Genomic DNA, 23,036 nt, shown 5'->3' with positions numbered 1-23,036 from the left:
CTTCCAGGGAAATAACCTGATGAATTATAGCAATTCTCTTTCCTTCCTCTTTCTCAGTCTCCAAATTCCAAAGTGTTTGGTATTCAAAACCCTTCAGAAAATGCCAGTTGCCTCTGTCTTACTCTGTCTTAGTTGCCCTCTGTCTTAACTTTAGGCTTAAAAATATCTCTGAATGTTTCAACTATTCCTATTTCTATTTCTGTGGACAGCTGAATGAGACATCAGTCCTTTCCTCACAGTAATTCATTCAGTAATTCAAAAACAGAAGCACAACAAGGAGCTAAAAAATGCCACTTATTTAGGACTATAGGTTTTGGACATGCTTACAACTGCCCCATTAACAGCTGCAATTGCAATGCAGTTCCATATGGCCCAGCGTGCAAGGCTCAAGTGCTAAGAATGAATCTTACTCTAGCTGTATTATACTGCCAAACATTGTGATATGGGTTCCTCATTAACCAGAGATTGATTAATGGCACCTAATTAAGGCAAGGGACAGCAAAAAGAATGGAGCAGTGGAGGAATTAGATTGTGTACAGCATCCTCTCTCACTATTTGTCTTCAATGTGCGTTGGTTGGGGTGACTAATAGCACAAACCTAGGAATTAACTCTCCAGCTGATGCCATTGTTTCTGACAGAATGCTCGCCTGACACAAAAATTAATTCAATCTACATCGTTGTTTAGTCCCTCAACAACAGATGCTCATTCAGATATCTTGGCAGAAGAAAATGGCTTCCCTCAATACCAGCACTTGTGTAGCAACCTGCAATGATCAGTTCATTGTCAGCTACGGGTTACAGCACCCCTTCACATATATCACTCTGCTAATACGTATTTTACTGTGTATGTGTGTGTGACATTTATGATAGATCTTTGGAAATAACGTCTTGTAGTAAGTAGTACCCCTTCTGGGAAAATGTGGAAGATCGTTATTCAAATATAGAAAATGGAAAATGAAAGAGAAAAAATAGCGATTTGCTCTCCTCTTGCCACACCTCCTCCGCAAAAGCCGCTTGCCCAGCCATCCTGTCCCTTCCACGAAGGAAGCAGGACTGCCAGCAGTCTGTTTTTCCACTGTAGCAAATGCCATTGCTGTCCTTTGACCAGCTCCACAGTTCCCTCAATAGCTGGCTGCTGGCCCACCATGAACACAGGGCCCAGCTCTTCCCTCACCCCCTCTGACAGCCCAGGGAAGGTTTGGCTCTGCTGAAACCAGCACGAGTGAGGGAGAGAGCAGGCTGGATGCTCCCAAATGGCTTGAAACTGCTAGGCCTGGCACTATGGACCTTGGCTTCCAGCCCTTACACCAACAAAACACATCTGAGGCGGCTGTATAACAGACGGGGATTTTATGAGAAGCAGTCTGTCTGGCTAGACCCAGCTCACAAGGGAAATTGTTTGAGATAACACCCCGATTCTCTGACTTTAATAAAAATAATTCCCAGTTCAGGTGAAGCCTGGGCACCGAGGGTCTGCCGTGTACACTGCGCAGCTCCCAGCACCTCTCGCATGTCCATTTTGGTTCAGATGGTTGTGAGGGAGCACTGGGAAACTGAGAGTCACTTGCTGAGAAGTCACTGAGATTAGGAAGGACAAAGTAAGTTGCCCAGAGATTTGCTTGGAGAGTTCCTCGCCAACTGCACTACTTAGGGAGCAGGGCTTAGTCCCTCTGCCAAATGTGCAGGTGGTTCCCCTGTTCACCTGTCTGTGGGTAACTTTGCAGGCCCAGACCCTGTGGCATAATGCCTACCGGATAGAGGAAGGGTGAAAAGCTCCCTCTATCTCTAAAAAGCAAGACTGGATTTTCCCTTCCCTCACAGCAGGACGTGGCTGAATGCAGAACTGGAGATGGTGTGGAGAACAAAAGTGCAGTTAGGTGTATGAGAAGGCACTGCTGCTTGGAAAGACTAAGTCAACCGGGACTGCTGAGACTGGAAGAGAGCCAAGGAGGGAGGGACAACTGAAATGTGTAAGCCCTAAATGACCTGGAAAAGGTAGATATGGAATAGCTGCTTCGTTCTGCTGTAGCATAGAAAGGGCACCCTTTGAAATTATCAAGTAGCAAGTTTAAAACAAATGCAGGAAGTCCACTTTCACACAGTGGAAATTAAACAGCGGAACTTGTTGTTACAGGATGCTGTGAAGGCCAGAGCTCAACAAGATCCAGAAAGTTTTACATGAAGGCTACAACAGGGATGGCTCCTTAACCTCACAGCCTCTGGATCAGCAAGCCCCCACATCACCAGCAGCAATGCATGGAGAGGGGGAAGATCACCTGAGGATGACTCTCATTTCCTACTCCCTTCCTTAAGTGTTTCTGGGAATGTTAGTGAATTCCTCGTACTGGACAAATGTACAGGTCTCACTGTCCTGGAGAGGGAGCACAAGGTAACCTCTACTATTGTTCTGACTCCACCTGGCCATTTCCCTACATTTATGTAAGGAACTAGGAGTATTGTCTTCTGAAGTTAACAAAGGTAGATAAAGACATTTGAGAAAACACTATACTTGCCAAAAACACCTTTCAGGAGACTAAAATTCCTGCTAGTGAATTAGCCTGAATTCAGAAAACAGCATTGTTACCAAAGAAAATACACAGAGACAAGAACAGTGAAGTACTAGAATATTTGTTTTGTCTTTCTTGAATGAATTTATTATTTTTTTCCTGGAACATCAGCATAAGTTAAAATCCTGACCTCCTTAAAAATTAATTGTAATAAATAAACAAAGCTTAGGGCACAGGCTTGAGATCTTTCTTCTTCAGGTTGTTAAAAAAAAAAAGAGATAAACCATAGCAAGAGGTCAAATGAGTGTGTAGAGCACTGACTAGTCTGGTACGAAAAAAAAAGAAAAATAAGAGTATTTGAAAAGTTCTTTTGTGAGCTCCTTGGCCCATTCTTCCAGGGTGTTTTTTAGGAAAGACATCTGACGATAGGATTGTGAAACCATCCTAGTCCAACCTGGGGGAGCTGACATGGGGGTTCCATTGGAGGAACCCTCCATTCACAGGCATAGGTACAGAGCAGGGTTGGGCTGTACATCTCTGAGCACTGGCACAAGGGATGTAGGCTGGCTGGACAACAAGGAAATTGTCACCTTAGTATGTGCTGAAGCAGCGCCAGCTTCACTTCTAGAAATAGGGATTTTAGGTGAGGTTGCAGCCTCCTTGCCCATCCTCACTCTGGGTTGAAAACTTCTCCAGAGGTGGTTGCATGGGGTGTGAAGTTCTGCCCATACTAACAAGCCAGGAGCAACAACCAGAGGAGCATCCTCAGTTCAGCTGCCAGTGGGCCTTTGGGAAGAACTCTACTCCTCACAACAACTGAGCTGTTGGCCAATGCAAGCAGCTGGTGTACTCATGTTGCAGATGAAAAGGTGAGGGAGTAAAATTTGTTGTTACAAGTGCCACCAGACAGGCTGCAAACCCACCTGGCAACCACGCAGCAGCTGGGAACCAGCAAGTGTTTCCTGGGGGCCTACAGGCAAACTGTGGAAATGACCAACTGGAGAGAAATATCTGCCTTTGCTTTTAAACCGGTGAGCAACAACCAACCTGTTACCTTTCTGTATGAAAAAAAAAAAAGTGATAATGCAGTCCATCAGGGGAAAGATAGATGGAAGGCAACGTGTGCTCATTCTAGAAGAATTCCTGAAGTTATTCCTGTCACCGAAATCATCAGCCAATGCACAGCTGTCAGAGAAGGAAGAGTCACCAGGGTTTCCATCTCTAATTACCAGCTGGCTGAAACAATGACATAATCAGCGGGGGGTGAATTGCATTTGTGGTCATATCCTGAGAAGAAGAACCAGATGCAAGGAGGATTCTATTGAACTATGAACTACTCCTAACAGCACTCTGAAAGAGTGTTTGCAAACATACTGCTATTCAAAGCTGGGCGTATTGTTTCAGTGGAACTGAGGAAATCAAAACAAGAAAAGAAATTGCGTTGAGTGTGTTTTACTACAACAGTGCCTTCGGTAAGCCTATGGAGAGAGTGTCCATTAGTAACATCCATTATCCATTGATAAGTCGGGGAAGGGACAAATTAGTGAAACAGTGGAATGATCCAGATCTATATCAGAACAACAGAATTTCACTTGAAAAGTCTGAAAAGCCACAGTTTTAGCTAGCTAATCATGTAGAGCATTACTTAATTACATTAAGGCCAAAAGGATCCTTCCCTTGGCTGCAGGAGACAATAAATCAGACCAGCAATTAGCAAATGGCACCAAAGCATCTTCGGCACTTACTCATTGCCACTGAGAAGATGAACCTTCTCCGTGCTCTTCCCCCTGGAAGGCTCAGCTTGGTGCTAAGTGCTTTGGCTGCCATCCATGGATTATCTCTCTGAAGCTCACAGGGCAACTCAGGTGTTTAAGTTAAGCGCATGCTTAAATATGTTGCTGGATTAAGGCCAAAAGGGTTAGCATCTTTGCAGCCTGTAGTTCATTGGCTCCCAAGGACAGTGTTGCAATGTACTGCAGGATCAGCAGTTTCTCGTCTTGCAGATCTTCAGTGGTCCCTACAATATGGGGAGGTCATCTGTAAAATGTCTGCTGCGGTTTTATTTTTGAACTGTGCTAAGGGTTTCCCATGCATATAGAGTGGGAAAGTAAATAAAATAAGTTCAGAGAAGTTTAACCCAGTTCTTATTATTTGTAAATAAAACACATGCAGAAACAGAGTTAAACACTCCATTTTGTCTCAGCAAGGGAGAGGAGGAGATTGTGCTTGGATTACAAATCTTCAGGCATTTTTGTTATCACAAACGATGAAAAATTAAACTGTAAATAGTTTCCTGTTGACTGACTAGTCACATGCTGGCCAAACCTCAGGAGGATGTAGCTGTTCTGGTAAAAGAAAGAAGGAAGCCTTGCTGGATTGTGAAAGCAGGTGAAAAAAAGCTCCAAGTTATTCCCTCTGCTTCCTGAATAGTAACCAAAATTGGACTGTGACCTTTCCAGCATGCTGGGTGTAATTAAGGAAATCAAAGCTGCTGCTGTATCTCCGAGGGAAAATAAATAAATAAATAATGTTTTGATCCTACTTTCTTCTTTTTATAAACCATGAAAGCCAGGATATTCAGTGTTTAGACTGATGCTTCTTCTGCAAGAGAGGAAATACAGTACTGCACATAAAAAGGAATATGGGGTAAAAAAACCAAAACAACGCTGAATGAAATATCAGCTGTTATATACCTTTGTGATGTCTTGACTTTCGTAGTATTCAAATATAGAGGTTATTTTCACCTCCTCCACTGCCTCATGAACTCCCTCAGGGACTGTGATTTGAGCTTCAAACAGGGAAAAAGAAAAAATTCTTTTTTATCATGGAAGCTGCTAAAATGGGCAGAGACAAGAAAGGCTGCTTTTGTTCTGATCTTCCAGGCCTCAGAGCATACATCAATTCATGCAAATATGCACTCATAACACCATATAAAGCAACTGCATGCATTCTATTTACCTTTGTTTAAAAAGTGCATTTTGATTTTAACATTATATGTATTATTTCCCTTTCTGATATAGAAAACTGTTGTTTTTATTTAGGAAATGTTTGTTATTTCTGTCTTTTACTACATGTTATTTAGTGAAGCTTAAGCTGTTATGGTCTTTTACACAAATCCTCCTTAGCACGTGGATTATTGATCCTATAATCCATAGTCATATTGTCTACTTTGTCATCCAACCACCAGCCACAAACACTGAAAATACATATGGTAAATTTTGTTGTGAGGTTGTAGTCAGAAAAAATACAACTAGCATGGCCAATGAATGGCCTTTTTTTTTTTTAAAGAAAAATATGATTTCTCTCAAAAAAATGCCTAACGGTAGTAATCCTTAGTATTGGATTTACTGTCTCACAAATTTCAGGTTTAAATATAAAGCCACTTTTCAGTCAGACCGACACTTAAATATTTAGTTTGCTTTCATTTTCTGTTTGCAATATGATTTCGAAATATTTCTTTCTTTTTTTTTTTCTTTTGAGGAAAGAACTTGTTTGCTCAAGGTTATTACAAAGGGCCCCAAACCAAACCAAATTGTTTTGTGAAACAATTAGACTAAAAAGAAAAGCTAATAGGAATTAGTAGGAATAGAAATAGGAATAGTAAATAGGAATTCAGTAACTGCATCCAGTTCTTATCACTGGCCAGGGCAGAGTGACAAGCTTAGATTTACAGAGTGATCTAATGTTAGGGCTAGCTTGAGATGCCACTACTCATCCAATTTCAGACCTCTCCAGAGCAGACCTAGAAGATACGCACCTTCTGCCTGTGTTGGCAGATTTTGCTAACAGATGTAGCATTGCCTATTAGAAGGATGATACTGTCCCCGTAGGATCACCCACAAGAGTCTGGGCTTCGATCTTTTCAAAGCCAGGGCTGTTGCTAGTTAATGTGGTGGTGGACCTTGGACACTCAATTTTCAGTTTGAACACAAATCTGATTTTTTTGCAAATGAGGGCTAACTCTAACGTCATTGTAATACTGAGTAGAATTTAGGTTTTGACACTAACTCTGCATTGGACTATAATTTCATAGAGTGAACTAAGGTGTACTAAGCCATCTCCCATTGCTGGGTGTAGATGTGACACTGATGGAACACTTCCACCATGAGAGAGTCTCATCATCATCCAGTACCATGATCGCTCCTCTGCCTTTGGTGGTCTGTGTTAAAAAAAAACACAAACACCACAGGCTCAGGGAAAGAATCAAACCATCCCAGATATAGCTAGCAGAGAGCCTGTTGATTGCTTGCATTAAATCCAGTAACTGGGTCAGTCAAGGCTTTAGTAAATAATCATCTAAAATTCCAGCAGCAGACAAAACCAAAGAGCCTCTATGGTATGTATAAAATACATCCAAGTTTATAAAACTTATATATTCCATTCTTATCTGTAGCAACATGTGGCTGCTGATAATGTCTGATTTACTTATATTATTTTTTATTGGCATCGCTGTTACAAGTGCCTCATAAATCATTTACGGTTGGGGAAAGTCCCTAAAACCACTTCTCTCCTGGAAAATGTCCAAATAGGGTACCCATTTTTTTCTTTTGGTTACAGAAATAATTTCTTTTGAGAAACCTGAATAGCTGGTTATGTGGGTCCTGCCTCTGGCAATCTCTTCAAATCTTTAAAGGAGGTTTCTCCTCACCTGCTCAGAACCTCTACCACTCAGCATTTTCCAAGCCTACAGCCATCATTCCACATTCTGCACACTCCTGAATCTTCCCACAGTGCATGTCTGATCCAGATCTGGTGCATAAAAAACAATTGCTGGATGAGCTAGAGCCGATGGCACCATGATTACTGTGGATTCATGGTGGCTTTGGACCAACAGGAGCAAAGATCATAGAGTCCTTAGAGTTGAAAGAGACCTTCAAAGGCCACCTAGTCCAACTTCCCTGCAATGAACAGGGACATGCAGAGCTAAATCAGGTTGCCCCAGGCCTGATCCAGCCTTGGCTTGAAAGTGTCCAGGGACGGGGCATCCACCACATCTCTGAGCAACATGGTCCAGTGTCTCAGCACCTTCACAGTAAAAAATGTTTTCCTTCTATCTAGCCTAAATCTACCCTTTTTAAGCTAGAAATCATTTTCCTTTACTCTGTCACCAAAGACTCTAATAAAGAGCCTGTCCCCTTCTTTCCTGTAGCTCCCCTTTAGAAATGGAAAGGCCGCTATCAGGTAACCTTGGAGCTTCTCTTCTCCAGGCTGAACAGCCCCAGCTCTTTCAACCTGTCCATGAGACCTGGCTTGGCAGCATAAAACAGTACAAGCTTGAAACACCAGACTAAGTATCTAGAGTTAGCACTTTGCATCATGTGGTCATGGCATTTAGCAGCTTCCAGCAGAAGTCATACGCAGAGCACATGTTCAACACTGCACTTACCTTGAGATACATAAGGAGAACCATGACCTGGGCAGCACAGGTCATGTGAAGGACTTTACAAATGAGATAATGTTGAAAAGTTTCAGATTCTTACTTTTCAAATACATTCATTCATCTTTTCTTTTAGAGGAGGAGGATGTTTTCACTGCGTGTGAGTGTGCCTGACTATTCACATTTCAAAAGTTTTGAGCCTGACAGATTCATCTATATTCAGTGGGGTGGAGTTCAATAGGATAACATTGTCAACTAAATTTTCTAAAAGTTTCCAAAAAAGGCATGGAAGATGGACCCTGTCATGTCACTTTTAACCCATGTTAAAAGTCAGAGAATTCGTGCAGGAGAACTATCATGACTGCCACAGACATCAAAAATGCATCAGTTAGAAATTGGCTTGGATTAGATAACTGAGACACAAACCTAAGAAACCAGGCATCACTAGTTCTGCTGCTCAAGGGCTTGGGCATTTGGGAAAGAGACACAGGGGAAAAGGCTTAGACAGGGATGGTCACTGACTTGGGTTGATTATGTCAGAGGATTGGCTCTGCTTGTGACAGCTGAAGCAGGTGCAGTGGATTTAGCATTTTAATATACTGTTCCTATTACTGAAAAAATTAATACTTGCAAAGAACATATAGGGGTTTTGGTGAAGATCTTTACACATCCACATAAACATTGCAAAGGTTTTCTAGTCTAAAGTATGTGTATATTAGATGAAAAGCACAATCCAACTTCTCATTCATAATAAATAGCTTCTACATATCCCACTTAGACATGTAGCTATTTTCCCTGACAGGTCCATTCCTGTATTTGTGGATCAATTAGTATCATTTCTATACATCCCTATACCTATTCCTTCATTATATAAAAAAAAAATCACTGAAAAGGAAATAAATAACATGAAACTCCATCCACTGTGGTAGTACCATGATGGTTATGTTGCTATGGAAACATCTGTGTGAAGAGACTATGATTCTCTTGGAGATTAGCATTTTACCACAGACTTCCAATTATGTGATCAGACTTGATTTGCACTTGTGTAAACTGATGTAAGTACAAAGTAATTAATTTACACCAGGTAAGAATAATAACAGGCAATTATTTTGGGGAAAAAAAAACCCACTAACTAATAATTTACATGAAAGGGAATCCAAACCCAAACCTGCTATTGCCTCATGCATATTTGAAAGGGGAGGTGGGCTAAGTTCTGCTTTAATCACCCAGGAGTAATTCTTCTTGCCTAGTGAATCCTAGGATTCAAGGGAGCAGCTGGGACATCTACAGACATTTCTGATATGCCCTGAGTCTGACTAAACAGGATGCTAACTGGTGTGGTAGCTGTGTAGCATGGGGCACAGGTTGTCCTCACTGAAGCCTATGTATGTTCAGAACTCACCATGCACAGTCAAACCTGCTAGTTTCACATTGTGTTTCTGGACATGTTTACACATACAGCAGCTGTACTTCCACTTGCAGGAAAAATATAACAAGGTAGTCATCTGGGCTCCCCCAGTGTGAACAGACTCTGTGCTTCTCAGAGAAGCTTTTACCATGCAATTGTTCACTCTTGTCAGCATCCCTCCAGCCTTTTAAAAAGCATTTCAGGTATGACTAGGTTGCTTTCTTTCCCCTATTTTCACTTGTGTCATGTGCTGAATCACAGTTATTAAAGGTATATGTCAGTAACCCATTTGCAAAATATATGCTTTTGTATAGTAAGTTCTTTGCAGTGGCAAAACAAGTCAATAAAATCACTATATCTTGCTTCATTAGGATAAACTACATAGTCTTTATGGAAGCAAAGTTCCCTTAATGCCACAAGGATAGGCGCTCCAGCCCTCTGGTCATCTTTGTGGCCCCCTTTGGCCAACACCTTCTCATCCTTTGTACACTGTGGGCTCCAGGCCTGGATGCAGTACTCCAGATGGGGCCTCACAAGATCAGAGTAGAGGGGGACCATCCCCTCCCTCTCCTTTCTGACTACACCCCTCTTGATGCAGCCTAGGATACTGTGGGCCTTCCAGGCTGTGAAGACACACTAATGGTTCATGTCCAGTTTTTTGTCCACTGGAATCCCCAAGTCTTTCTCCTCAGGGCAGCTCACAATGAGTTCTTCTCCCAGTCTGTACACATACCCAGAATTGCCCTGACTCATGTGCAAACCTTTGCATTTCATAGAATCATAAATGGTGTGGGTTGGAAGGGACCTTTAAGATCATCTAGTTCCAACCCTTTCCTTTAGGGAGGACACCTCCCACTAGACTAGGTTGCTCAAAGCCTCATCCAGCCTGGCCTTCAAATTTAACAAGGCATTTGGCCTTAATAAACCTCATTAGGTTCTCATGGGCCCACTTTCCAAGCCTGCCTAGGTCTTTTTGGATGGCATCCCTTCCTTCTATTGTGTGAACTCTTCAACTCGGCTTGGTGCCATCAGCAAACTTGTCTATGTCACTGATAAAACGATTTGAAACATACCTGTCCCCACACTGACCCCTGGGGGACACAACTCAAGACCAGCCTCCACCTGGACATAGAGCCACTGGCAACAACCCTCTGGCTACAACCACCCAGCCAGTTCTTTATCCACTGAACAGTCCAGACTTCAAATCCATCTCTCTCCAGTTTAGCAATAAGCATGTGGTGCAGCACCATATCAAAGGCCTTGCACAAGTCCAGGTAGATGACTTCTGTTGCCCTCACTTTTTCTGCCCAGTGCCGTCACTCCATCACAGAAGGCCACCAGATTGGTCAGGCATGACCTTCCCTTGGTGAAGCCACATGGACTGTCTTGGATCACCTCCTCAGCTCATATGTGCCTTAATATCTCTTCCGGGGGGATCTGCTCCAGGATCTTCCCAGGCACAGATGTGAGACCTGTAGTTCCCCACTCTTTACTCTCTTTGTCAAAAATGGGAGTGAATCCATCATTGTAAACATTGAAATATAATTGTATGATGTGGTATTTTACACCACAGCTTACACCACTTGTTCATGTTCAGGGAGTCCTGCTGAAATGAGTGACTTGGTCAGCACCACTCAAATAATACACTCAGACAGTCCCTGAAGATTAAATCAAATCCAACAGGTTCAGGGTAACTCCACCTACATCGACTAGTTCTGAACTCTTTTCAGAATTCAGTGGTAGCAAAGTAGCATCAAATAGGGTTTGTTTCAACAGCGGCACTTAAACTAGAAATATTGAACATTATAATAAAATTCTATTCTGTCCACAGAAGAAAAGAGGTTTCTTCCACACCTACTTGTACCGTATGTCCTGATTAAGTCCATGTCATCAGTTTGGACATAACTCTTTAAAAAAGAGAACAAGAAGTGAAAGAGTAGAGAAAAACAAACATGGCTCTGTCTTGTTCTGCTGCAATAGGCAAAAAAAGTGACATAGGAGTTTCTTGTGAACTATGCTGCGTATCATTTTCTACCATGTCAGATAAAGGAGGCATTCACAACAATATGTCTGGACTAGACAGGGACTGGCAGGAACAGGGAAATGGCAAATTATATCTTTGCAAGCCAAGCTGAGTGTGGTGGCAGTGCTATGAGTTTCTTCCATCAGTTACATTCAATTACAATTACTCTTATTAATAATGTAAGTAAGCTAACTAATTTTCTTCATGGTTCTGGTCTTGAGGTCCAATTTATGTAAGAGAATCTTTATATTTGGGAAAAGTACACTTCAGTAAGTCTATAAAAATTTGTCTGTTCTGTGTTAAGAGAAACTAACTTCATGACTAGAGGTTGCCTTTGTATTTTGGATATCACCAGAGTTATTTAGCCTGAGAGATACTGTATGGAATTCTTTTCAGATTTTAAGATGTCTGATGATTTAAATAAGATGTCTAATATTTAAAATTTAATACAATTCATAATGTGTCCACGGAAGATATTTATGTTACTCAAGGGCAATTAAAATAATGATAATGGAAGATAGATAGCCTGCTAATTTTACTAGTCTTATTTTGGTTTTGATTCAATGTCACTCTTACCAAATAGGGCATTTTACTTCCAATATTTCAACCGAATATCTGAAGGAAACATGTCATTTGCACTAATTTTAGGAATGCATAACAGAGACATGAGTAAAATGTTAGAAGAGCTAGGAAACATTATTTTCCATCCTATTTTCTTTGTTGTTGACTGTACTAGGATGATTTCTTTTTCTCACTGACACTATTGGATGAACTCCTTGCAAAAGGGTATTTTGGTTTCAATAGTGACTGTGCGATATAGCCAAGCATGAAAGTTTATTCCTTGCCAAGTTCGTGTTTTCAGTTCAGTGGAGAGAAAGAAGATCCTTTCATTTCAGCTGGGGTTCCCAAAATGTCGGTTGTTTCCAAAATTCAGCCAGCAAGATTCATGTTATAGCCATACACAAACCAAAGGATATATGATAAAGTACTCACCTGCAAAAATTTCACCAAAATCATAAATGGGGAAAGCATTTGTGGGATATGTGCTGGCGTGAAACAGCTGCTAGAGTACTTCCTTCTTCCTGATGCTAGCATATTTTATTATTCCTGTCAACTGCAGACTGATCTCAAGAGCACTTTGAAAAACAAGAAATACTGTTTAAAAATTAGCAGTAAAAATACCTCTCTGACAAACAAATCTGTTATTTTTTCTAGAAAGGTTTGTTTTGTTTTCTTTTTTTAATTTCTTTTTTAAAAGGAATCAATTGTCCAGGGATTTAAAGGGAAATAACAACAGGGCTGCAATTGCTCACTGTATGGTGTATCTTGGCATCTCAAAGGTTCCCAAACAGTTGGTCCACAGAGACTTGACAGGTCACATAGTTTTAGCGCTTCCCTCTGTCTCCCACTACTAAATCTCATTTGTAATAGCTAAAAATACACATCTTGCTTCCCAGTATAGCTTTCCCATGTAAATGGACTCACTACTACTATCCCAGGATGTGATTATATTCTGAGGTTTGAATGGATGAGAAGACAGAAGACATAACTGTCAACTGGAAGAGAAGCAGTTTCTGAATAGAAGGGGAGGATTTCCCTTGGATAATTTAGATGAAAAAAGACCAAGGATCCTGTGACTAAATGATATTTCAAGTAGTTTCAGGCACCTCTGTGAAAGGAGAACCAGCTCTGTGGCCAGTTAGGCTAGACAGTCTTCCTGGGAGGAAAGGAAGGGCTAAACTGTCCAGAACTAATGCATTTTTCCCATATATTATCAAATCATTGGATAAAAAGAATGGAAGCCAGAAAATTAGGAGATTTTTTAGAGCACCTCAGAGAATGTCATTCCCTGGAAGGGATATTTAAAGTGACTGACTCCTCTGATCAGCCCATTCTTGTTTTTAAATCTTCTGAAGGCATAAATATCTCTTTGCAATAAAACACACCAGTGATTTTAAAAGATGCTCCCAATGATACACACTATTTTTACACTAACTTGTTATTCTTTACTTTAACTTGTTATTGTTTATAATGACCTTAGGCTTTCTAAAGCACACTCTAGGCCTTTGGCAAAACTGTTTGTATGCGCAGAAATTTCTATAAGCATGTCCATTTCTCCCCACGATGATTTAGTGCTGTCCTTTGCAAGAGTGTTGCTGGGGAAACAGTGACTTTCAGTCATATTTCACATGATGCCTAGAATTAATCTGTTAGCAATTCATACTGGAAGGCTCTTTCACTTGCTGCATCTGTTGACAGAGTTCTTCAGATATAATTTATCTACATGTGTATTTTGAAGAAAACTGAATCACCTATCAGACCTTGCTGACAATTTCCTTTAAGGTTTTCTCTCATTTAACAACTGCATATATGCTCAGAGTGACATTTGGTCAGACCAGTGGAGGCTGTGTTGTAAATAGAAGCATTGGTATGTCTTAACCTCAATTATTTATACAGAAATATCTAGCTATCTAGAGAATGTTAGGCTGACTGCACTTCAAGGTATTTTTTTTTTAATTATTATTATTATCTAAGTAAACGTATGGAAAGAAAAAGAACTAGCTCATAGCTGAGGACAGAGATGTTAAAACATGAAAATGAAGTTGCAACCATGCGTTCGCTGAAGAAAAGCAAACAGCATTTAAGAGAAGTAGAAACTGGTAAACAAGGAAAAGTCAATGTATGCACTCATCAGCATCAGGATGGAATTAGTTGTTGACTGCTGTACTTCAGATCTGGTTTGCACAGATTCATGACTGGAAACGCCACATATTTTAATCTAACAGTGAATATCAAAGCAAGATTCACTGGGTTCAAGCTCAGCTACAGGAAGAACACACCAGTTAATGGCAGCTCTGAATCTGCCTTACAGTTTTAGTAAAAGTGTTGGAAATGCCAGTGTAAGGGAACACTATCTTCCCCTGAGAAAATGAGCTAAAAATTGCCCTCTAAGCCAAAATAGAAAGCTATAATGAGACAGTTCTCCTCAAATCGGGGGAACAGCACTGAGCTGGGGAGGTGGTGATGTGTTAGCTCTGTGTCCCTGTGTATAGATGTAAGGGTTATGGATAGGGGAGCAAAGGGAATTTTGAACAGTGAATTGATTGAACTAGACAACTGCATAAAACCTAAATTTCCCTCTTGAAGAACCAAGAGAAGTTAGCCTCCACATACATGAATTTTCTGATCACAGGGACATGTGGAAAATCACCTGCTATTTCCACCATGTGACCTCACTCAATAAACTACCTTGAAGCTTCATACAGACATCTCAATTCATAGCCCACACAAGTTGTTCCTATCAGATTAAGCAAGAAAAGGTTTAAGGACCACACCAGCTTAAAGGCATAGTTTAAAATCAAAAGGAGGCATCTGCTCCTCCACTCAGGAGCTTCACAAAAAATTAAGTAGTCTTCCAAAGAAGGACAGTTAGCAGAATGGATTGCCTTAGTCTTTCATCTCATCTAGATAGTTTTCATTATTAAGCAAAGACTCATTATCCTCTTACTGCAAGCACAGTATCAATCACTTGTGCCAAGGAATTGGATTAAGAACACTTATGAACTCACTGGCTTGCACCCAATTTTTTTCAGTGTTTTCCAAGCGGGCACAGTGAAGAACAGGGAAAATTTACAACTCACCCAAAGAATTTTCAGTGTACCAGACCTATAAAAACAATGATTCCTCTGCAAGACAGCATGATCATTTTTGTAAATTTTATTCTTACAAGTAGTATACTAAAAATAATAGCACAGCCTAGCAGCAGACTATTTATTTTAGTTCCTTTATAAACGTCATGCCCTTTATTAACTTAGAAACATTTTTGTCAGGTCAAAGTAACTCAAATGTACTTATTGTAGGCGACACGGATATGAGAATTGATTGTACTCTGCACAAAAGTTAGAAGTCCAGAATTTTAGTTTGAAGCACTAGAAGTGTCACAATTTTTTATACTGACTTGCAGCTAAATATGAAGTTTTAAGCCTTAATGAAACCTATAGAAGCCAATGGAAGTTTTTCTACTGCACATGCTTCCAAAGTTTTGGAGAATTCAGAATGTAAGTAGAATCAGATATAAAGACATGGATGCTGGATTAGGTAAGGAACAGATTACAAAATAGCATTAGCATTTGCCCTTTGCAAAGGTTAAATTATGTTCGTGTCTTAAATGTTACATTGCCTATTCATGCTGCCATGAGGACTATCCATTTACAGATTTTGGCTGAAAATGGTAAAAGGACCAGAATACTGTCAGAAGGATTTTTATTTTTATTTTTTCTCATGTTATGCTAGAGCTTTAGGATAGGAGATAGCAGAAAAAAACAGCTCCACAAAGTCCGCTGAAGAGTTGTATGTCATAAGGAGTCCCAGAACAAATCAGAAAGCTCCATTCAGAAATAAAATCATTTAAAATTAAATGAAAGCGATGTAAATATTAAATGCTTCAAATTTTGTGCATGTTGCGCCTTGCTACATCCCATTACAAAGGTGGTGCTTAAAGCAGCTGCAGTGGTAAGTTTTTTAGAGTGCACAAATCTTTTAAGAGCACCTAATCTCTTTGGGCATTTTCATTCCTAAGCCACAGAAAAAAGCAGATGAAACAATGTTCCTGATCTTGTCTCAATTTGAAACTCAGAGCATGTTTTGGGATGTCTGGGGAGGGATCCTGTTTCATATTAGACAGCTGCCATGTAGATATCTCTAAAGCCAGAGATTAAAAAAAAAAAAAAAAAAAAAAAAAAAAAAAAAGATCTCATCTAATCTGTCTTAAATATCTACTGTAGAATACTTTGAATATATCTTCAGAAGCATCTGGGTTTTTTTATTCATCTGTCAGGACAAGAAGAAGCACGTGACTCCTCTGTAGACCTACACCATGAGATGGTCTCATTATATCAGACAATCATATACCTGGATGTTATACTCTCCCATCAATACTTCTGAGACTTTCATTTATTTTCAGCTTCACAAAGGAATGAATTTCCCTCTAAAGTCCAGTTTCTCAACTGGCACGAATTAGCAAAACATTACTACATTACTGATTCAAAAGACTAAAGAGAACCTCGTTCTCCTGCTTTTCTGTGCCACTAGTCCTTAGTAACTTCATCAGCTCCATCTACGCACAGCATTTCTTGTAAAAAAATATATATATACACTTCTAAATAGAAGAAGGTAATATATAGACACACATAAGAACATTCCTTTAACTACTGGAGTACCAAGGAGAATGAAATACAGTCAAGCACGGTATTGCAAGCATGAACTACCAATCAGAAACATATTCTACTATCAATTATACGGGTATCTTCATATCACTATTATATAGTGAATTCCCTGCCCCTAAAAAAAAAAAAATACTTAATGATTCCAGATAACTCCCATAATCCCTTTGCATGGATTCAAAGTAGGAATCTCACAGTGGACACTGAAACAGAGGGAACAGTATAGTTTTCTAGAAATGGCCATCTACAAGTTTATAAGAAATATGGCTGGAATAAGCACAACTGAATTTAAAAAAAAAAAATTAAAAATCCCATGCAGATAGTGGCCTGAAAAAAAACACCCAAAACCATAAGGGAAAACAAAATCATATTTTTGACACTCCACCACTGCGTAGTAGAGAATCCTTGAGTTTGCATGGAAGAGGAAAGGGCAAGAATTATAATGTAGTCAAAGGAATATGGTCAGATATCCAGTTTGGGCTGTTATTTGGTAGATTTTCAGCATATACACTTCCACGCTTATTTTCATGGTTGCTTTGTGCTCTCAAAGCAGGCCATTACATATATTCTCATTATAGATGTGTACTAAGTTATCATTATCAAAAATTATTCCATGTTATCATTGTAAAACCACAGCTTAGAGGCAAGATCAACTTTTTATAATTAATAAGTACCTCAGATACAACAAAGAACAATGTCCATAATTAACACTGTCCCCTTGAAATAATACAGATAATATGTTATTGTATAACAAAAATGTATAAACTACAAAGCAAATCAAAGCAAATTGTTTTGGAATAGCTATTGAGCTGTAACACTAGAATAGACGAGAGATATTTAAAAACCATAGAAAACATAGAAGTAACATTGCCACTGTTCTTCTTAAAGAACAACAACAATAATACTAATGTGTGTAAGATGGCCATCCTGTGCCTCCCAGAGCAGCCCTTTCTCCAGGTTGATTGATCCCATCTTCCCAGCATCTCCTCCAAGGGTAAGCACTTTTGCTCTTACTACTTTTGGGCCCCTCCTCTGAACTTCTAGTTTGTCCATGTCTTTCCTGCACTGAAAGGTCCAAGAAGCATGCAGTACTATAGGAATGGTCTGACAAGTGATATGCAGAGGAAATAAACTGCTTACTTGATCTACAGACTATACTTGACATAGCTGAAGATGCTGCTAGCCTTCATCACTGTCAGGACATCCTTTGGCTGATGGGCCTACCAGAACATCTGGGACCTTTCCAGCAGAGCTGTTCCCTGGCCTGCCAGTTCCTAGATAGTATCAGTTCAGGGGATTAGTCCATGCCAAGTGCAGGGCTCTGCATTTGTCCTGGCTAAACATCATAAGACTCCTGTTGCTGAGTCTGGGACCCTCTGGATGGCTGCTCTGTTCTTAGTAATTTTGACTGGTCTCCTCAGCTTGGCTTCATCACTAGACTTCTGAGGTCATACAACCTCACAACATCTAGATCATCAATGAACATATTAAACATCATGAACAGGTGTCATGACAGACCCCTGAGGAACCCCAGTTGTAACCAGCCTCCAGGTGGACTGCAAACCATTAACAATCCTCTATGACAATCACACAACCAGTTTTTCAACCATCATATTCTGCAAGATTATTATTATGGCAATTACCATTGTCTTCAACAAGCAACCTCCCTCTGTGAATTCAGGACAATCCTTGACGATTTTAATGACAAAAATTATGGTTTGCCACTATTTTTTACTACTAGTGACACCCCATAAGAACCACAGCTGTACCGTCACAGACTGAACTGTAATTTATTCTTTCCTCTGCATTAGATCCAGTCATGAATCTTTCTTTGCTCACTGGTACATGTTTGCCAGAAGTTAAGCCAATTTAAATCTTTCTTGCATTCTCTGCCATTTAAACTCAGTGTCGTAGTTTGCTGCTCTCTCGGGCTGTGTTGGTACTTCTCTTGGACTGGCTGAGGCAGCAGCAATGGTAGTACAGAGATAGGAAATATAGTAAAGGTGGAGGTGTCTTAAAACTACATTTTACTAGAGGAAACTGTATTATTCAATACTGCTTGCTATTGGCTTACAAACCAGAGAAAAGATCACAACGATCTTCAGCTCTCAAGGGCTGTTCTTGAAATCTGGCTGGGAAACTGGAACTATAAAACAGAAACTCCTTTCTGAATTCTTCTATTCCTTGTTAATTTGTAGTATCTCCAGTAGGAACCTGCTCAGAGTGAAATACAAGGGCTGGAAATTCTTCCAAATTTGAGCTAATTTTTACAGAAAACCACAAACAAATGTTCCTCAAGCTTGTAAATGAGACATTGAATTGTAAAGCAGGTGAACACATGCAAAAAAGCATGACATCATCCCAACACTTGTATTCATTCAACTTTCTCAGAGGAAACGTTTGTGATTTTTCAATAGTTAGTATGGCATGGCTTTCATGAGGGACATGTTTTCTCAGCAATAGAAAATGGAGGTTCATTTCTACTCTTCAAAATTATCTTTTCAGATCCTGATGGCAACTATGTGCCAAAGGCCCAACAGGACTTCTTAGAGATTGTCAGTGGTGTTCAAATAATGCTGGAGTACTTCCTTTTCCTGAAATGTGTCTTACTATTTCTTAACATTGCTAAATCATCCATGTCAGCAATTATTTATACCTAGAGCTCATAACATTATTAAAAGATACTTTTCTGCCCATGAGGAAGCAAAACTACTTCTGACAGATTATTGGCAATACCAGGCAAGTTATGCACAGGTAGGCCAATAGTCACATACAGTAAGAACAGCTGAACTCACTCAACTAGTGAAGGGGCTCTCTTCCTTCACAGGAAGCAACCAAGGTACAAAAGATGCTCTCTAATCACTGGCTGGCCCTTATATGAACTCAGGATGGCTCCACCCTGGGTTCACTACTTCCAGCCACGTGGGGAACACAAGAGCAAACAATTTGCTCTCTAGGCCAGCCACACCCGTTCACCAGGTGCTTAATTACCATTTCAAGCTGTGATCTAACAGTTCCCCTGCAGACACAAATCACTATTCACCTCATCAGACCAAATCAGATCCAAGAGAAATGATCATATTCCATGGCTGTGCTACACAAAGAAAAGTCTAAGACAGTTAACACTACATTCAATTCTCAAGCAATCTGTTCCTCTGCATGGAATGGTTTGGGTTAGAAGAGACTTAAAAACCACCTAGTTCCAATGCTATGTCATGGTGCAGGAACACTTTTCACTAGAGCAGGTTGCCCAAAGCCCTGTCCAACCTGGCCTTGAGCACTTTAAAGGATGTGGCATCCATATCTTCTCTGGGCAGCCTGTGCTAGTGCCTCACACCCCTCTGAGGAAAGAATTTCCTCCTAAAATCTAATCTAAACCTACCCTCTTTTAATATATAACTGATAACCCTTGTCCTGTCACTATACTCCCATAATAAAGAGTCTCTTCATCATTTCTATAGGCACCCTTTAAATATTGGAAGGCTTTTATAAGGCCTCTTTCTACAAAATTTTCAGCTGAAGGTGTCTTGGAGCTGAGATTTAAGAAGCAAGGGATGTCTATCTGAGTGACTCTTCAGACGACTCAGGACACTCTCAACTCCATGGCTCTTACATATTTTTCATCAAAATATAACAGTCACTAATGTGTGTTAGAGAAATACTCTTGGCCTCTTTTGAAAACAAAGAGAGTTAGGAGAGTCATTGCTATCTTGACAAATTAGGAGCCCTCAACTTTCTGTTGTACACACAGGCATTTTTGGTCAGAGGGGTCTATCACTGGCTGAAATTTGTTAGAAGAGAGACTGGTTACAATAACAAAACATGGTAGTGAAAGGACTTCCACATAGATGAACAGTCAGAACCAGAGACAACTGAACATAAATAAATATTGATCTGGATGTGGATAGACTTTCATTATGTATAAAAACAGGCATCATTTTCCTTACTGTAATTCACAGGATATAATGAGAAATGAAAAGATTTTCTAGTGATGTGACAGTGTACTCTTTATGCACACAAAGAAAATACAGGTTTGCACATACAAGGAGTTGCTGAATATCCTTTGTATTCTATTTCCATGCTAGAGATGGAAACAGAAATACTACACTGAAAACAAAGAGCAGAAGGATCATTGCTCAGTCTCAGTGGGTCACATACGTTTTGCTTCCACAGTCAACTTGCTTGACAAAAGTGTCAAGCTTTACTATTGTAGATGAGCCATTAACTTTCTTAAAATTTAAATCCATGATCTCATGCATTCTCTACTGGACAGTTCAATTCTGGAAGATTCTACACTGAATCACAGACAGATAAAGCTTCTTTGTAACATCCAGGCAACTGAGAGGAATCATATTCTGGTAGTAAATGTCCATACAGAAACTCAGATGAGTAGAAACACTGCTGCAAATCCTGTAGTCTCACTGCATACTTGCAATTAATCCCCTTCTACACGGGGAGGGAAAAATTCAGCTTCCTTTAAAAAAATTAAAAATACATGCAATGATATATTTCTCAATTAAGCAATAATGAGGCTGTAGAAGCTGACATCTCTGCATCACGCATGCAAGTATTATAAGAAGCAATTATGAACAGCTAGGAAAGCACTTCCAAATACAACAATAGTTTGTTAAAGTCCATCTGGTAGTTAGCCAGCAAGAGGGAGTGTCAGTATGCACCTCAACAAAGTGATTAAAACACAGGATGTGCTAGAGAAACTGAGTACCTTATTAATGCAGAGTTTCATTAGTTAGCTTTTCTGTTACAGCAGCTATATTTTGTTTAGTGCAAGCTGTATCCCTCTCCAGCCCAAATATGCCACTGATATTTAATTGTAAGACTTGTAACATTCAGTTTATTAACTGAATGAGACAAACAGGCACAAATTAGAAATGTAAGGTCTCAAAGAGAATAGGAGGCCATTAACACCTGATAGCTCATATCATGCTCCCTTATCAGGTGATGTTTGCACAGATGTGTCTGTAGGTCATCTCCTCCACCTCCCTCATTACAGACTGGGGAGACAGTACTTGTGTCATCTTGAAGAAGCCCTAGCTGTCCAAGTACACCTGAAATAGCTCCCAACTTTTCCAATTTTTTAAGCAGGATAACAGCATGTGAACTGCTGGTTGCCATGACAGCGTTAACTTATGCCATAACTGCCCACTGGAGACAAAAGAGGATCATAATGGTTAACTCACACAGCTTTCAAAGATCTATATTAGAATTCATGACCATTATTTTTGCAACATTTGTTGTTTAACATACACTAGCTCCTGTTCCTGGTCTTTCTCAAGCCTAAGTCTCAAGTCCAACACGATTAACTTCATTTTTGTCTATGCCACCCCTTACATACAAAATGCACCCTCTATTTCTCCAGTTAATCAATGGATTTCATGGTATTTTTGGACCTCTCCTTTTCCTTCTTCTCCCCTCCCATAGATAACATTATTCCCAAAGTTATCAGAAGAATGTCAGCTATATTCAACTAAGCTAAAACCTAACATCATAACCATATCTTTCTGAAAGAGACATCCTTTTTGCCTAACACAGATTGATGTTCTCATCTCTTCCCTTCTCCTGTGTTCTGCTGTTGTACGTTTTGTCATAATCTATCTCTCTTCTGGCCTTCTTGTGTCCCAGTGATGCTACTTTGGCACATTGATCATACTGACTGATATCTGCAACTGCATCTATTCTGTCTTATGAGAGGCAGATGTAAGGAAAAGGATTTTTTTCTACTGTAGCACTTAGATCTGAATCTCGGCTGCTTACAATAGCAGCAGCAAGCATCTATCACCAGCTCTTTAAATTTAGTGTGCTGCCTCAGTTGAAAAGTTGAAAGACTGTCAATAAATCAATGACATTAGCAGCAAACGAATCAAGTAATTAGAATATTTCCTGAGATGAACACTATAGAAACTGCTTTCTGCAAAGTTAATTTTCGTTCTTTTCCAGTTTGACTCAGCACAGTGTAGCCAAAATAAGATATAAAAGGTGGGCATGGAGAAGGGGATGAAATTGGTCAAGAAATAAGTGAATGGCAATGGATCAATTCTGCAATGACTCGTCAAAACTGGTCTGTATTTATTACTCATTTTGCAAAACTGATCTTCCAGATATAATTCCAAAGCTGTAAGCACCATTTTCACTTTAAAGATAATCTAAAATTACATTATAACTATTTATTTTCATCATTAATAATGTAGGTAACACAGTGCTTTTCTGCCAAGGTAGTTCATGCATGTTAGTTACCCTAGTTATTGCCTTCCCCTCACACTACCCCCCCCTCCAAAAAAAAAAAAAAAAAAAAAAAAAAAAAAAGAATAAAAAAGAATTTATAGCACAGGAATCCCAAGGAAAAGCATCACAAAAGTATTCTTGCTTAACTTGCTGAAGGTTTTCCACCACTGCTTGCCTCTGTTATTTTCCATCCATGAATTACCAGAATGTCAGAGTGTATCCACAGAGCTGCTTGTGCCTAGATATACCTCAGCAGCT

At 39.8% G+C, this 23,036-nt stretch overlaps 2 long non-coding RNA genes across 4 annotated transcripts in view; both read right to left on the bottom strand.

Moving 5' to 3' along the window:
* Positions 1-23,036, bottom strand: part of LOC149920009 (uncharacterized) — a 168,850-nt gene that overhangs the window by 74,764 nt on the left and 71,050 nt on the right. The window lies entirely within an intron of this gene.
* On the bottom strand, positions 9-7,882 carry LOC149920011 (uncharacterized). Its single transcript, XR_016460156.1, has 3 exons — positions 7,157-7,882; positions 5,202-5,296; positions 9-4,525 (listed from the first exon to the last, which is right to left on the bottom strand). It is a non-coding gene; the product is annotated as an uncharacterized LOC149920011 (long non-coding RNA).

Source organism: Phasianus colchicus, chromosome 1, assembly GCF_987193195.1.
Source record: "Phasianus colchicus chromosome 1, bPhaCol1.hap1.1, whole genome shotgun sequence".
Classification (NCBI taxonomy): Eukaryota; Metazoa; Chordata; class Aves; order Galliformes; family Phasianidae; genus Phasianus; species Phasianus colchicus.
This window is presented reverse-complemented; position numbering and strand designations above follow the sequence as displayed.